Here is an 18,158-nt window from a genome sequence, read left to right on the forward strand (position 1 = left end):
ACAAACAGGGACAGGGTCTAGTGTAATATAAACAGAGGCAGGGTCTCGGGTGATATTTAAAATTAGTCCCGGTGCCACGAGCTAGTGAGCACAGAAATAGGAGGATAGAGCAGATGACTGCGTGGCTGGAGAGATGGTGCAGGTGGGAGGGGTTTAGATTCCTGACGCATTGGGACCACTTCTGGGGGAGGTGGCACTGTATAAGCCGGACGGGTTGCACCTCAACAGAGCCGGGACCAATATCCTCGCGGGTGGGTTTGCTAGTGCTAGGAAGGGTTTAAACTAGTTTGGCAGGGGGATGGGAACCTGAAAATAGATTCAGGAGGAAGGGAAGTAAAGCTAGAATTAGAAAGCAAAAATGTAGAAAGTGAGTTTGAAGGACAGAGTAAAAAAGCAGGAAAAAAGTGTAAAAAAACAAATTTAAAAGATCTTTGTCTAAATGCACATAACATTCGTAACAAAATAGATGAGTTGACGGCACAAATAGATACAAATGGGTATGATCTGATAGCCATTACAGAGATGTGGTTGCAAAGTGACCAGGACTGGGAACTGAATATTTAGGGGTATTTGACAATTCGGAAGGACAGGCAGAAAGGAAAAGGAGGTGGGGTAGCGCTGCTAATAACAGATGGGATCAGTGTGTTAGTGAGAAACGATATTTGCTCAGAGGATCAAGATATTGAATCAGCTTGGGTGGAGATAAGGAATAATAAAGGGAAAAAGTCACTGATGGGCATAGTCTATAGGCACCCTAACAGTAGTTACACTGTTGGACGGAGCATAAATCAAGAAATAATGGAAGTTTGTAATAAAGGAACGGCAATAATTACGGGTGATTTTAAACATTATGTTGATTGGACAAAGCAAATTGGCCAGGGTAGCCTTGAGGAGGAGTCCATAGAGTGTATCCGGGATAGTTTCCTTGAACAGTTAATTGCGGAACCAACCAGGGAGCAGGCTATCTTAGATCTAATACTGTGTAATGAGGCAGGATTAATAAATGATCTTGTAGTAAAAGATCCTCTAGGAATGAGTGACCATAATGTGGTTGAATTTCAAATTCAGTTGGAGGGTAAGAAAGTTGGTTCTCAAACCAGGGTCCTAAGCTTAAATAAAGGAGACTACAATGGTATGAGGGCAGACTTGGCTAAAGTGGACTGGGACAATAGACTAAAGAATGGGACGGTTGATGAGCAGTGGTAGATAGTTAAGGAGATATTTCAAAACCTACTACAAAAATATATCCAATGAGAAGGAAAGACTGTAAGAGAAGGGATAACCATCCGTGGCTAACTAAGGAAATAAGGGACGATATCAAATTGAAAACACAGGCATACAACATGGCCAAGACTAGTGGGAGGCCAGAGGATTGGGAATTTTTAAAAGCCAGCAGAGCACGACTAAAAAATGATTAAGAGGGAAGATAGATTATGAAAGTAAACTAGCACAAGATATAAAAACAGATAGTAAGAGTCCTTCATAGTAGAAGACACTAAAAACATCCCAATAGTGGTTAATCAAGGGGCTGTAGGTAGGGAGGAATGTAATACAATCACTATCACTAATAACGTAGTACTAGATAAAATAATGGGATTAAAGGTGGACAAGTCCCCTGGACCTGATGGCTTCCATCCCAGGGTCTTAAGAGAAGTGGCTGCAGAGATAGTGGATGCATTGGTTGTAATCTACCAAAATTCCCTGGATTCTGGGGCGGTCACAACAGATTGGAAAACTGCAAATGTATTTGAAAAAGGAGGCAGACAAAAAGCAGTTAACCTAACATCTGTCATTGGGAAAATGCTGGAGTCCATTATTAAGGAAGCAGTAGAAAAGCATGATTCAATCAAGCAGATTCAACATGGTTTTATGAAAGGGAAATCATGTTTGATAAATTCGCTGGAGTTCTTTGAGGATGTAATGAGCAGGGTGAATAAGGTGGTGTATTTGGATTTCCAGAAGGCATTCGATAAGGTGCCACATAAGAGGTTACTGCATAAGATAAAAGCTCACAGGGATGGGGGGTAATATGTTATGGCATGGATAGAGGATTGGCTAAACAGAAAACAGAGAGTCGGGATAAATGGGTCATTTTCCAGTTGGCAAATATGACGAGTGGAGTGCCGCAGGGATCGGTGCTGGGTCCTCAACTATTTACAATCTATATTAATGACTTGGATGAAGGGACCAAGTTTGCTGTTGATACAAAAATTGCGAGAACACAAAAAATCGGCAAAGGGATGTAGACAGGTTAAGTGAGTGGGCAAACATTTGGCAGATGCAGTATAACGTGGGAAAATGTGAGGTTATCCACTTTGGCAGAAATAATAGAAAAGTAAATTATAATTTAAATAGAAAAAAATTGCAAAGAGCTGCATTACAGAGAGACCTGGGGGTCCTTGTGCATGAAACACAAAAAATTATTGTGCAGACCAGCAAGTAATCATGAAGGCAAATGGAATATTGGCCTATCTTGCAAAGGGGATAGAGTATAAAAGCAGAGAAGTCCTGCTACAACTGTACAGGGTGTTGGTGAGACCACACCTGGAGTACTGCGTACAGTTTTGGTCTCCGTATTTAAGGAAGGATATATTTGCATTGGAGACAGTTCAGAGAAGGTTCACTAGGTTGATTCAGGAGATGAAGGGGTTGACTTATGAGGATAGGTTGAGTAGGCTGGTCCTATACACATTGGAGTTCAGAAGAATGAGAGGTGATCTTATTGAAACTTAATGATAATGAGGGGGCTCGACAAGGTGGATGCCGGCCATTTAAAACTGAGATGAGGAGGAATTTCTTCTTTCAGAGAGTTGTAAATCTGTGGAATTCTCTGCCCGGAGAGCTGTGGAGGCTGGGTCATTGAATATATTTAAGGCGGAGAAAGACAGATTTTTGAGTGATAAGGGAGTAAAGGGTTATGGGAAGCGGGCAGGGAAGTGGAGCTGAGTCCATGATCAGACCAGCCATGATCTTATTGAATGGCGAGCAGGTTCGGGGGGTCAAATGACCTACTCCTGCTCCTATTTCTTATATTCTTATGTAATTGTGTGAACATAAACTCAACTGAGCAACGCCTTTCGCGGAGATGGCGAGAAATCCAAGATGTGGGGAGTGAGAATAAATTATCTGATACATTCCTTTCCGCACTAGGACCCGGTTGGAAACAGACACTGACATCATTCACTTTGTTCCTGCACCAAGATGGCCGCGCATGCGCTGTGCTACTCACTGAATCAAGATGGCTGAGCACTGAAGCAGCCTTCCTGCACGAAGATGGCTGCCGTTAGCCTGGGCCTGTGACCGGGAGAAAACCCCGAAGCTGCAACCGTCGATATTCCGGTTATTATTCCGGGCTTGCGGCGGGCACCGGTTGTTTATGAAGCCTCCCCGGCTCCCCGCTGGTCCATTGCTCCCCTCCGACCCGCTGAAAATGACAATTCTGAGCAGCCCATGCTACACGTGGCTTTTCCGCCATTACACGGACCGCGCATGCTCAAACCCCAGGCAGGACCCGCCCCTGCGCAATGAGCTCCTGTAGTCTGGGTGCGGCACATTCTCGCCCGTCGTGCATGCTGGACAAAAGCCCCGCCATTGACATCCTGCATTTGTGACTGGAACAGGATTTACTGTGATTGCATTGGGCACAGAACCATGCTCATTCTGGCAGTTATTGTTTGTTCCTGATGATCTTAATAACCCCTATATGTGAGCTGGAGATTAATATTGTCTATAAATGTTGAATAAATCAGCTTTGTTTCAAACACAGTGTGTCGAATATTTGAAGCAAAAGATAGAAATAAGAAAAGTAAAAGCGGAGGGCAGCGAAACCCAAGTCAAAAATGAAAAAGGGCCACATTACAGCCAAATTCTAAAGGGGCAAAGGGTGTTAAAAAGACAAGCCTGAAGGCTCTGCGCCTCAATGCGAGGTGTATTCGTAATTAGGTGGACGAATTAACTGCGCAGGCAGCAATTAACAAATATGATATAATTGGCATCACGGAGACATGGCTCCAGGGTGACCAAAGCTGAGAACTCATGAGTAATCAGCACTCAGGAAGGATAGACAGAAAGGAAAAGGAGGTGGGGTAGCTTTGCTGGTTAAAGAGGAAATTAACACAATAGTAGGGAAGGATATAGATGATGTGGAATCTGTATGGGTGGAGCTGCGGTATACCAAAGGGCAGAAAACGCTAGTGGGAGTTGTGTACAGACCACCAAACAGTGGGGTCGTGGACAGCATCAAACAAGAAATTAGAGATGCATGCAATAATGGTACAGCAGTTATCATGGGCGGCTTTAATCTACATATAAATGGAGCTAACCAAATTGGTAGCAATATGGTGAAGGAAGATTTCCTGGAGTGTATTTCTAGACCAATATGTCGAGGAAACAACTAGAGGGCTGGCCATCCTAGACTGGATGATGTGTAATGAGAAAGGACTAATTAGCAATCTTGTTGTGCAAGGCCCCTTTGGGAAGAGTGACCATAATATGGCAGAATTCTTTATCAAGATGGAGAGTGACACAGTTAATTCAGAGACTAGGGTCTTGAACTTAAGGAAATGTAACTTCGATGGTATAAGACGTGAATTGGCTAGAATAGAGTGGCGAATGATACTTAAGGGTTGATGGTGGATTGGCAATGGCAACATTTAAAGAGCACATGGATGAACTTCAACAATTGTACATCCCTGTCTGGAGTAAAAACAAAACGGAGGTGACTCAACCGTGGCTAACAAGGGAAATTAAGGATAGTGTTAAATCCAAGGAAGAGGCATATAAATTGGCCAGAAAAAGCATCAAACCTGAGGACTGGGTGAAATTTAGAATCCAGTAGAGGAGGACAAAGTGTTTAATTAGGAGGGGGAAAATAGAGTATGAGATTTAGCTTGCTAGGAACATACAAACTGACAGCAAGCGCTTCTATAGATATGTGAAGAGAAAAAGATTAGTGAAGACAAACGTAGGTCCCTTGCAGTCAGATTCAGGTGAATTTATAATGGGGAACAAAGAAATTGCAGACCAGTTGAACAAATACTTTGGTTCTGTCTTCATGAAGGAAGACACAAATAACCTTCTGGAAATACTAGGGGACAGAGGATCTGGTGAGAAGGAGGAACTGAAGGAAATCCTTATTAGGCGGGAAATTGTGTTAGGGAAATTGATGGGATTGAAGGCCGATAAATCCCCGTGGCGTGATAGTCTGCTTCCCAGAGTACTTAAGGAAGTGGCCATAGAAATGGTGGATGCATTGGTGACTATTTTCCAACAGTCTATGGACTCTGGATCAGTTCCTATGGACTGGAGGGTAGCTAATATAACACCACTTTTTAAAAAAGGAGGGAGAGAGAAAACGAATAATTATGGACAGGTTAACCTGACCTCAATAGTGAGGAAAATGTTGCAATCAATTATTACAGATGAAATAGCAGCACATTTGGAAAGCAGTGACAGGATCAGTCCAAGTCAGCATGGATGTGTGAAAGGGAAATCATGCTTGACAAATCTTCTAGAATTTTTTGAGGATGTTTCCAGTAGAGTGGACAAGGGAGAACCAGTGGATGTGGTGTATTTGGACTTTCAAAGGGCTTTTGACAATGTCCCACACAAGACACTTGTGTGCAAAATTAAAGCACATGGTATTGGGGGTAATGTACTGACATGGATAGAGAACTAGTTGGCAGAAGGAAGCAGAGAGTCAGGATTAACGGGTCCTTTTCAGAATGGCAGGCAGTGACTAGTGGGGTGCCGCAGGGCTCAGTGCTGGGACCCCAGCTATTTACAATATACATCAATTATGTAGATGAATGAATTTGTGTATTATCTCCAAGTTTGCAGATGACACTAAACTGGGTGGCAGTGTGAGCTGTGAGGAGGATGCTAAGATGCTGCAGGGTGACTTGGACAGGTTAGGTGATTGGACAAATGCATGCAGATGCAGTATAATGTGGGTAAATGTGAGGTTATCCACTTTGGTGGCAAAAACATGAAGGCAGAATATTATCTGAATGGCGGCAGATTAGGAAAAGAGGAGGTGCAACGAGACCTGGGTGTCATGGTACATTAGTCATTGAAAGTTGGCATGCAGGTACAGCAGGCGGTGAAGAAGCAAATGGTATGTTGGCCATCATAGCTAGGGGATTTGAGTATAGGAGCAGGGAGGTCTTACTGCAGTTGTACAGGGCCTTGGAGAGGCCTCACCTGGAATATTGTGTTCAGTTTTAGTCTCCTAATCTGAAGAAGGACGTTCTTGTTATTTTGAGGGAGTGCAGCAAAGGTTCACCAGACTGATTCCCAGAATGGCAGGACTGACATATTGGGAAAGACTGGATCAACTGAGCCTGTATTCACTGGAGTTTAGAAGGATGAGAGGGGATCTCATAGAAACATATAAAGTTCTGATGGGACTGAACAGGTTAGATGCAGGAAGAATATTCCCAATGTTTTGGAAATCCAGGACCAGAGGACACAGTATAAGGATAAGGAGTAATCCATTTAGGACTGAGCTGAAGAGAAACTTCTTCACTCAGAGAGTTGTTAACCTGTGGAATTCTCTGCCGCAGAGAGTTGTTGATGCCAGTTCATTGGATATATTCAAGAGGGAGTTAGATATGGCCCTTACAGCGAAAGAGATCAAGGGGTATGGAGAGAAAGCAGGAAAGGGGTACTGAGGTGAATGATCAGCCATGATCTTATTGAATGGTGGTGCAGGCTCGAAGGGCCGAATGGCCTACTCCTGCACCTATTTTCTATGTTTCTCCGTGATCAGAGGAGAGTAATTGATTTTCTGTTACCGACTGTTCCATTTTAGTGCTTTTTCTTACTCTAACTTACATCACTTCTCACCTAGTTCGCCTTCTATCATATCAAACCTCAAACTTGTTCCGTTTGAATACATGACTTGTGGTTGTAGTAGACTTAACTGCAGTGTCTCACTGTAAACTCAGCTGAAATCCTTTGAACCACCCCTTTATTGGACTGTCTTGCATAATATTTGAAATCCGTTACTTTCTGTATCAGTTAACCCGTTTTTGGAACCGATTTAATTAAAAATAACTCACCCACACATTTTGCATGTGATAGCCTGTGAAATATTTTAATATTTGTAATTGTCATTGTCACAAACTCCGTTCCTTAGCCACCGACTCCATCCCTCTCCCCAACTTCTGTCTGATGCTCAAGCAGACTGTTCGCAACCTTGGTGTCTTACTTGACCCTGACATAAGTTTTTGACCACATATCCTATCCGCAGCATAACTAAGATTGCTTATTCCACCTCTGAAACATCGCCCGTTTACACTCATCCGCTGCTGAAGCCCTCATCCATGCCTTCGTCACCTCTGGACATGACCATTCCAACGCACTCCTCCCACATTCTACCCAACATAAACTCGAGTTGATCCACAACTCGGCTGCCTATGCCCTAACTCGCAACAAGTCCAGCTCACCCATCACCCTGTGCTCGCTGACCGGCATTGCCTTCTGGTTAAGCAATCAGTGGGTGTGGTCTAGTCATGGGTGGAGATTGCTCTGTATCTGACCCGTGTTGTACGTGCCCTGGGAGTATTTGAGGCAAGGTAGAGTAAGATATACTCTGTGTCTAACCTGTACTGTCGCTGCCCGGGAAGTGTTTGATGGGACTGTGTAGAGGGAGCTTTACTCTGTATCTCACCCATACTGTACCTGCCCGGGGAGTGTTTGATGGGACTGTGTAGAGGGAGCTTTACTCTGTATCTAACCCATGCTGTATGTGCCCTGGGAGTGTTTGGGATACTGTAGACTGAAATTTACTCTGTATCAACCCTGGTATTGTTTGGGACAGGATGGAGTGAGATTTACTCTGTATCTAAGCCGTGCAGTACCGGTAGCCATGAAATCAGTGATAGAGATAATGCTAGAATCGATTATTAAGCACGTGGTAACAGGGCACTTTGCAAGTAATAACAGGATTGGGCAGAATCAACACGGATTTATGAAGGGGAAATTGTACTTGACAAACCTGTTAGTGTTTTTTGAGGTTGTTGTTGGTGTTTCGGACAGTGGGGTAACGCCCCTTTGGAATGTTGCATTCCTTACTGCCACTTTTGATCGGCTCACACTTTCCGGAGTTTACTACTCAGCCTTTCTTGCCCTTGTCGCTTGATTTATCCTCTTTAGTTATTGTCATTATTTTGAATTATGTTGATTAACAGTATGATCCTTTAGGTTCTAGTTTCTTCTTTTTGGTAAATTGGATTCTCTGATGCCCCCTGTTTATTGTGTCTAGACCGCTGTGCCTTTGCGTATCGTTCTGGACACTGATGCAATGCTCTGTTTTTAGATTAGATGTGGGGCGGGGTTAATATGGGTAATATACATTCTGTTCTAGCTTCCTCTTTTTAGTTGTTTGGGTTTTCTCCTGTCCATTATTTGCTGTATCAGAGAGGCTGTGGCTTTGTGTGTCGTTCTGGACACTGACGCCTTGCTCTAATTTTATTCTGGATACTGGTGTACCATTCTATTTCTAGGGTTAGGGCCTTTGTTGTTTGGGACAGTGGGGTAATGTTCCTTTGGAACTTTTATGCAAGTGTTTTATTATTAAATTGATGGTAAATTGAATTGTGCCAAGAGATTAAATTGATGGAGATTGGATTGTATTTATATACAGTCCTTCTTAGGGGGTTGTTGGTTTAGGCAGGGTTATCTTTTGCAGGGGGTGACGGGGGAGGGGGGTTGTCATTTAAAATTGGTTATTAGGTGGGTTGTCAGTTCCTTACTATGTATTCAATTGATTCCTGTGGAGTTAGGGAACTTATTAATTGTAAATAAGTCAATTGTATTTTTTGGATTTATTGTTAATATTATCAGTGTTCTAAGTTAGGGATATTAATTGGGGAGTTATTGTTATTGTTTAAGCCATTCAAGGATCCTGTGGAATCAGTCTGTTGGAAACGGAGCCTTGTTGCTGCTGTTGGGCAGAATGCTGATTGGTCACAGTGTGGTGCCACATGTCCCTGAGTCTGTGTCTTCACATTTTATTCATTTAAAAATTTGTAAATTTGCAGATTACATTTGGTTACATGGCGAGCAGGGGGGATTTGGTGGGTTTGCTAACATTTTTTGGTTGTGGAGAGTCAGTCCGTTGTTTATTTATCGGGTTGGAGCGAGCGGTGGCTGAGGAAAAGAGTGTTTGAAGACCAGGCCCTCAAACCTACCACCAAGCTCATGGTCTACAGGGCTGTAGTAATACCCGCCCTCCTGTATGGCTCAGAGACATGGAGCATGTACAGTAGACACCAAGTCGCTGGAGAAATACCACCAATGTGTCTCCGCAAGATCCTACAAATCCCCTGGGAGGACAGGCGCACCAACATTAGCGTCCTCAACCAGACCAACATCCCCAGCATTGAAGCACTGACCACACTTGACCAGCTCCGCTGGGCAGACCACATTGTCCGCATGCCCGACACGGGACTCCCAAAGCAAGCGCTCTACTCGGAACTCCTTCATGGCAAATGAGCCAAAGGTGGGCAGAGGAAACATTACAAGGACACCCTCAAAGCCTCCCTGATAAAGTGCAACATCCCCACTGACACTTGGGAATCTCTGGCGAAAGACCGACCTAAGTGGAGGAAGACATCCGGGAGGGCGCTGAGCACCTCGAGTTCATCACCGAGAGCATGCAGAAAACAAGCAGGCAGTGGAAAGAGTGTGCGGCAAACCTGTCCCACCCCTCCCCTCAATGGCTGTCTGTCCCACCTGAGACAGAGACTGTAATTCCCGTATTGGACTGTACAGTCACCTGAGAAATCACTTTTAGAGCGGAAGTAAGTTTTACTCGATTCCGAGGGACTGCCTATGATGATGATGACCTCCATTTGTTGAGGCCGTTTGTTTTGCTGGGAACCCTGATTTTATTTTTTTGAAAAAAAAATTATTTTTGTTTTTATGCAACTGTATCTTGCTGTGGGGTCTCGGTTAGGTTGTGTGTGTGTGGGGGGTCTCGGTTAGGTTGTGTGTGGGGGGGGGGGTCTCGGTTAGGTTGTGTGTGGGGGGGGAATCGTGGTTAGGTTGTGTGTGGGGGGTCTCAGGTTGTGTGTGTGGGGGGGAATCGCAGTTAGGTTGTGTGTGGGGGCAGGGTCTCAGTTCGGTTGTGTGTGTGGGGGGCTCTCGGTTAGGATGTGTGTGGGGGGTCTTGGTTTGGTTGTTTTGGGGGGGTCTCGGTTAGGTTGTGTTGGGGGGGGTCTCGGTTAGGTTGTGTGTGTGTGGGGGGTCTCGGTTAGGTTGTGTGTGGGGGGGGGGGAATCGTGGTTAGGTTGTGTTGGGGGGGGGTCTCGGTTAGGTTGTGTGTTGGGGGGGGTCTCGGTTAGGTTGTGTGTGTGGGGGGGGTCTCGATCAGGTTGTGTGGGAGGGTTCTCTGTTCAGGGTGGTCTCTTAAATTTTTGTGGCTTTTAGGGATTGAGTAGTCGGGTCACTTTGTTTTTAGTTATTTCTGGGCCTAGTGCCGATTAAAAGCCTCAGGCTGGATTTAACATGCGGCCAAGGGGGCGGGTTGGAGCGGAGGTCTTGTTGTTCCTGGGGAAGGGATTGGTCTCAGGATTTTGAAGGTGGTTGATTTTAAGTTGCTATTACCTTCTTTCGGGAAGATTGAGTTATGTACTCTTGACAGAAGACGCGGACGTGAGCCTTGCCCACGTCCCACCATAGCCTCAAGGAGGGGAAGCCCCCCTGCTTCCTTCTCCAGTCGGACCAGAATCGACGGAACGAGTCCTGGAACCGCACGTCCTCCAGCAGCCGGTTGTTAAAGTGCCAGTACGCGGACCCCGTCCTCGCGCGGAGCGAAGCGAGCTCCGCCCACACCAGGTGGTGGTCCGAACACGGCACTGGCCGCATGGAGGCCGCCGGGACGCAGGAAACGTACGCCCGAGACACGTAAAGGCGGTCGACTCTGGACCATCCAACTCCAGGCCTCACCCAAGTAAAGGCGCTGGAGTCGGGGTGGAGATTTCGCCAGACGTCCACCAAGTCGAAGGACCCGACCAGGTCCCTCAACTTCTCCATCGCCGTAATGCACTGCGGGGCACCGGAGCGGTCCCTCGCCTCGAGGGTGCAGTTAAAATCCCCCCCGAGGACAATGCAGTCGCCGACGTCGACGAAGCCAAAAAGAGCGGACACCTCTTCAAAGAAGTGCGTTTGCTGCGGGCCGGGCTGAGGGGCGTACACGTTCACGAGATGGAGCGGCACGTCCCCCAGGCGAACCGTTACGTGCAGCAAGCGGCCTGGCACGGGCTCCTCGACCCCCAAGATCTCCGGCTGAAAATGCGGGCCCAGCAAGATGGCCACCCCACTAGAAATGGCGGTGAGGTGGCTCATGCGGACCTCTCCTTGCCATTCCAGGAGCCACGTGGCTTCATCTCCCGGAACGGTGTGGGTTTCTTGCAGGAAGCACACCACATATTTCCCCTCCTGCAGGAGCGAAAAATTGTCAAATCTACGGCGTGCCCCTCTGCCGCCGTTGATGTTGAGGCTGGCTATGGTTATCTTCATGACTAGAGCATAGTGCAACCTCTACCTAACCTATTGTGGGGGAGGAGTGGAGTCGTTTGTTGACCTCCACTCCTTCAGCAGCCCAGCGAGGAACTTTTTGAGCCGGCGCAGCTCAAGGCCTTGACCTGAAACATCTGACTCCCTGCTTTGGCTATGACAGTGCCAGCAAACCATTTGGGATCATGTCCACAATTGCGTACTAATACAGGGTAATTGACCTCAATATCACGTGATAAGTTTGCATGATCATGGTACATGCTTCATTGATGCCACCTGTCCTCGATGTGATCATGGAGATCAGGGTGGACAAGAGAGAGCCTTGTTTTGAGCGCCCTTTTCATGAGCAGTTTGGCTGGGGGAACCCCCGTGAGTGAGGGGGGTCTGGTGCGGTAGCTGAGCAGGACTTGGGACAGGCGGGTCTGCAGGGAGCCTTCCGATAAGCATTTCAAGCTTTGCTTGATGGTCTGGACTGTCCGTTCTGCCTGACCGTTGGATGTGGGCTTGAACGGGGCAGATGTGATGTGCTTGATCCCATTGCGGGTCATGAATTCCATGAATTCAGCACTGGTGATGTACGACCCATTGTCGCTGACAAGGACATCGGGCAGACCGTGTGTGGCAAACATGGCTTGAAGGCTTTCGATGGTGGCAGTGGATGTGCTTACAGACAATATTACACATTCAATCCATTTTTAAGCATCCACAACAACCAAAAACATTTTGCCTAGGAACGGGCCTGCAAAGTCATTGTGGATCCTCGACCATGGTTTGGAGGGTCATGACCACAAACTTAGCGGTGCCTCTCTGGGTGTATTGCTCAGTTGAGAGCAAGTGTTGCATTGGCGCATGCATGACTCTAAGTCTGCGTCGATGCCGGGCCACCACACATGGGATCTGGCTATAGCTTTCATCATTACTATGCCTGGGTGGGTACTGTGTAGGTCGTGTATGAACATTTCCCTGCCTTTCTTAGGCAAAACCACGCGATTACCCCACAAAAGACAGTCCGCCTGTATGGACATTTCGTCGTTGCACCGCTGGAACGGCTTGATCTCTTCATGCATCTCCGCTGGGATGCTCTACCAGCTCCCATGGAGGAAACCATTTTTTACAAGGGACAGTAAAGGACCCTGGCTGGTCCAGGTCCTGATCTGGCGGGCGGTAACGGGTGACTTTTCATTTTCGAATGCATCCATCACCAAGAGCAAGTTGCAGGCTTTGCCATTTCCACCCCGATGGTAGCTGACTGAGAGCATCAGCGCATTTCTCTGCCTGGTCTGTGGCAGATTACATAGTTGTATGCAGCCAGCATGAGTGCCCATGTTTGGATGCGGGCAGAGGCATTGGCATTAATCCCGTTGCTCTCTGAGAATAGCGATATGAGCGGCTTATGGTCAGTTTTCAGCTCAAACATGAGACCAAACAGATACTGGTGCATTTTTTTCACCCCGTAAATGCATGCCAGAGCTTCTTTTTCAATCATGCTATAGACCCTTTCGGCCTTGGACAAACTCTTGGATGCATAGGCGACCGGTTGCAATGTTCCCGATTTGTTAGCTTGTTGTAACACACACCCGATCCCGTATGAAGACGCATTGCAAGCTAGCACTAAGCATTTACATGGGTTATACAAGGCAATCAGTTTGTTGGAACATAACAGATTTCTGGCTTTCTCAAAAGCAGCCTCTTGTGATTTACCCCATACCCAGTCATCTCCCTTGCATAGCACATGTAGAGGTTCTAGCAAGGTGCTTAACCCAGGTAGGAAATTACCGAAATAGTTGAGGAGTCCCCAGAATGACGGCAGCTCTGTCACGTTCTGTGCTCTCGTCGCATTCTTGATGGCCTCCGTCTTGGCGTCGGTGGGTCTGATGCCATCTGCCGCAATTCTTCTCCCTAAGAACTCGACCTCTGGTGCCAGGTAAACACACTTTGCGCATTTCAACCTGAGTCCCACGTGATCTAGCCGACTTAGAACCTCTTCCATGTTCTGCAAGTGTTCGATGGTGTCCCGACCTGTGACCAGTACGTCGTCCTGGAAAACCACGATGTGTGGAACCAACTGTAGCACACTTTCCACGTTCCTTTGGAAAATTGCTGCGGCCAATCGAATCTCAAACGGGCACCTATTGTAGATGAACAGATCTTTGTGCGTGTTGATGCAGGTGAGGCCTTTCGAAGATTCCGCCAGCTCCTGCGTCATGTAGGCCGAGATCAGGTCCAACCTGGTGAACTTCTTTCCTCCAGCCAGAGTCACAAATAGGTCATCTGCCTTGGGTAGCGGGTACTGGTCCTGTAGCAAAAAACAGTTAATCGTTACTTCCTAGTCCCCACAAATTCTGACCGTGCCGTCGCCTTTGAGAACCAGAATAATAGGGCTGGCCCACTCATTGAACTCTACCGGCGCGATGATGCCTTCTCACTGCAGCCTGTCCAGCTCAATTTCCACTTTTGCTCGCATCATATATGGTACCGCCCGTGCCTTTTGGTGGATGGGTTGTGTACCGGGAACCAAGTGGATCTGTCCCTTTGACCCCGAGAAACTTCCGATGCCTGGCTCAAACAATGACGGGAACTTGCTCAGAACCTGGGCACATGAGGCGTCATCAATGGACGAGAGTGCTCGGATGCTGTCCCAATTCCAGCGGATTTTTCCCAGCCAGCTTCTGCCGAACAGTGTGGGGCTATCTCCTGGTGCAATCCATAGTGAGAGTTCGTGCACTGCTCCATCATAGGAGACTTTTACTGCTGCGCTGCCAATTACAGGGATCAGCTCTTTAGTGTAAGTTCTTACCTTGGTATGAATGGAGCTAATCTTGGGCCTGTGTGCCTTGTTGCACCACAGCCTGTCAAAGGCCTTTTTGCTCATGATAGACTGACTCGCACCCGTGTCCAGTTCCATGGATACTGGAATTCCATCCAGTTTGACTTTTAGCATGATCGGTGGCCATTTCGTGGTGAAGGTGTGTACCCAGTACACTTCTGCCTCCTCAGTTCTAGTCTCTAGTTCAGCCTGATCCGCCATGGATCTGTTCTCCTCCGCAACATGGTGGTTTGCAGGGTTTGCAGCTCATCTGCACATTCGCTGGAGGTGTCCCATTGTTCCACAGCCTTTGCACACATAGTGTTTGAAGCGGCATTGATGGGCTCGATGATCACCTTCACAGCAACATCAAGGTGTTAACTGCCTTGCATTAATGATTGATGGCAGACTCTGGGTCATCTGAGGTCGTGCAGCTGCAGGTGTGTACATTCTGCCATATCCATTTCTGCCTGAAAAGGACGTTACTTTGTGTACAGTACTTGCCAAAACCTCTTTATGCTGCGAAATTCGTTTAGTGTTATCGTTGGTGGCCATAAATGCCTGGGCTATTGTTATGGCTTTGCTCAGATTCGGTGTTTCAACAGTCAACAGTTTGCGAAGGATAAACTTATGGCCAATGCCAAGCACAAAAAGTCTCTAAGCATTTGCTCAAGGAATCCATCGAATTCCAATGTCCTGCAAGGCGCCTTAGTTCGGCGATGTAGCTTGCCACTTCCTGGCCTTCAGACCACTGACACATGTAGAATTGATACCTTGCCATCAGAACGCTTTCCTTCGGATTTAGGTGCGTTCGGACCAGCGTACACAGTTCTTCATAGGATTTGGTTGTTGGTTTCACCGGAGCGAGAAGATTCTTCATGAGGCCATAGGTTGTTGCCCCGCAGACGGTGAGGAGGATCGCCCCTCGTTTGGCAGTGTTCTCATCTGCTTCTAGCTCGTTGACGACAGAGTATTTGTCGAGTCACTCCATGAAGGCCTCTCAATCATCCCCTTCTGAGAATTTCTCCACAAGACCAACAGTGTTCCATGGTTGTTCGCATGGTTGTTCATTATCTTGTCGCCAATTGTTATGCTCATAATAAAGTAATGCAACTGAGTACTGTAGACATAGAAACATAGAAAATAGGTGCAGGAGTCGGCCATTCGGCCCTTTGAGCCTGCACAACCATTCAATAAGATCATGGCTGATCATTCCTTCAGTACCCTTTTCCTGCTTTCTCTCCATACCCCTTGATCCCTTTAGCCGTAAGGGCCATATCTAACTCCCTCTTGAATATATCCAGTGAACTGGCATCAACAACTCTCTGCGGTAGGGAATTCCACAGGTTAACAACTCTCTGGGTAAAGAAGTTTCTCCTCATATCAGTCCTAAATGGCCTGCCCCTTATCCTAAGTCTGTGTCCCCTGGTTCTGGACTTCCCCAACATTGGGAACATTCTTCCCGCATCTAAGCTGTCCAGTCCCATCAGAATCTTACATGTTTCTATGAGATCCCCTCATCCTTCTAAACTCCAGTGTATAAAGGCCCAGTTGATCCAGTCTCTCCTCATATGTCAGTCCAACCATCCCTAGAACCAGTCTGGTGAACCTTCGCTGCACTCCCTCAATAGCAAGAACGTCCTTCCTCAGATTAGGAGACCAAAACAGAACACAATATTCCAGGTGGAGCCTCACCAAGGCCCTGTACAACTGCAGTAAGACTTCCCTGCTCCTATACTAAAATCCCCTTGCTATGACGGCCAACATACCATTTGCCTTCTTCACCGCCTGCTGTACCTGCATGCTAACTTTCACTGACTGATGAACCATGACACCCAGGTCTCACTGCATCTCCCCTTTTCCTAATCTGCCACCATTCAGATAATATTTTGCCTTCGTGTTTTTTCCCCCAAAGTGGATAACCTCACATTTATCCACATTATACTGCATCTGCCATGTATTTGCCCACTCGCCTAACCTGTCCAAGTCACCCTGCCGCCTCTTAGCGTCCTCCTCACAGCTCACATCGCCACCCAATTTAGTGTCATCTGCAAACTTGGAGATTTTGCACTCAATTCCATCATCTAAGTCATTAATATGTATTGTAAAGAGCTGGGGTCCCAGCACTGAGCCCTGCGGCACTCCACTAATCACTGTCTGCTATTCTGAAAAGGACCCATTTATCCCGACTCTCTGCTTCCTGTCTGCCAATCAGTTCTCTATCCACATCAGTACATTACCCCCAATACCATGTGCTTTAATTTTGCACACCAATCTCTTTTGAAAGTCCAATACACCACGTCCACTGGTTCTCCCTTGTCCACTCTACTAGATACACCCTCAAAAAATTCCAGAAGATTTGTCAAGCATGATTTCCCTTTCATAAATCCATGCTGACTTGGACCAATCTATCACTGCTTTCCAAATGCGCTGCTATTTCATCCTTAATGATTGATTCCAACATTTTCCCCACTACTGATGTCAGGCTAACCGGTCTATAATTACCCGTTTTCTCTCTCTTTTTTTAAAAAAAAGTGGTGTTACATTAGCAACCCTCCAGTCCATAGGAACTAATACAGAGTCGATAGATTGTTGGAAAATTACCAATGCATCCGCTATTTCTTGGGACACTTCCTTAATTACTCTGGGATGTAGACTATCAGGCCTTGGGGATTTATCGGCCTTCAATCCCGTCAATTTCCCAAACACAATTTCCCACCTAATAAGGATATCCTTCAGTTGCTCCTTCTCTAGCCCCTCGGTCCCCTGGTACATCCGGAAGGTTATTTGTGTCTTCCTTTGTGAAGACAGAACCAAAGTATTTGTTCAATTGGTCAGCCATTTCTTTGTTCCCCATTATAAATTCACCCGAATCCGACTGCAAGGGACCTACGTTTGTCTTCACTAATCTTTTTCTCTTCACATATCTATGGATGCTTTTGCAGTCAGTTTTTATGTTTCCAGCAAGCTTCCCACTCTTAATTAAACCCTTTTTCCTCCTCTGCTGAATTCTAAATTTCTCCCAGTCCTCCAGTTTGCTGCTTTTTCTGGCTAATTTATATGACAATGAGTAACTGTGACCTAAGCTCCTTTATTCAGACTCCAGAGTGCTGGTACAGTGTGGGAGACCTGCTTATATACAGTGCTCCTAAGGGATGCTGGGATCCCTTAGGACTCCAACAGGTAAGCCGTCTGCTGGTAGTATGCAACCCCAGGCAACTTGTATAATACATGACAGGTGGGCCAAGGCAGCAGCATGTTCTGCAACCAATCGCGCTGATTGAGGGTTGGATCCTGAGTCGGACTGTCAGGTGAGTCGGTGTGAACCCCTCTTAAAGAATTTATCTTTTCACAGTTAAATCGAGGTTTGTTTTGGCAACATAAGAGGTGAACATTTGTCAGTATTTTGTTTCCCTGGAGTTCCTATTATGAGTTCCAGGCACTTCAGTGCCAAGTCGAATAAAAATTGAAAAGATCATTCATTTCCCTCTTAGCATGTCACTGTTAGTTAAAGGAACAGAGATTGAGTTCCCCTCATTATGCATTTGTAGTAGTAAAAGTAACAGCTTTCCTATTGGTAGTGAGTCACATTCTGTGCTGGAGGAGATGGCTGGTGGTTTCAGCCTTTAAAATACTCCTCCACTTGTTGAAATTCCTCCAAAGTATCACCCCTGTCTATCTCTGTAGCCTCCTCCAGCCCAGCAATCCTCTTAATAGTTTGGGTTTGTTTTCTTTGGAACAGAGGAGGCTGAAGGGAGACGTTATTGAGGTGTATAAAATTATGAGGGGTCTAAATAGAGTGCATAGGAAGGACCTATTTCCGCTCGCA

The 18,158-nt window shown here is 46.4% G+C and overlaps 2 protein-coding genes across 2 annotated transcripts in view; both read right to left on the bottom strand.

Annotated features, from left to right (window-relative positions):
* The window catches only part of LOC139250068 (zinc finger protein 850-like), a 96,845-nt gene extending 93,377 nt beyond the window's left edge, over positions 1-3,468 (bottom strand). The window contains exon 1 of the mRNA XM_070872648.1: positions 3,230-3,468. The gene's annotated coding sequence lies outside the window, so the exon portion shown is untranslated. The remainder of the gene's footprint in view (positions 1-3,229) is intronic.
* Positions 1-18,158, bottom strand: part of LOC139250064 (zinc finger protein 239-like) — a 307,496-nt gene that overhangs the window by 177,824 nt on the left and 111,514 nt on the right. The window lies entirely within an intron of this gene.

Source organism: Pristiophorus japonicus, unplaced genomic scaffold, assembly GCF_044704955.1.
Source record: "Pristiophorus japonicus isolate sPriJap1 unplaced genomic scaffold, sPriJap1.hap1 HAP1_SCAFFOLD_343, whole genome shotgun sequence".
Taxonomy (NCBI): Eukaryota; Metazoa; Chordata; class Chondrichthyes; family Pristiophoridae; genus Pristiophorus; species Pristiophorus japonicus.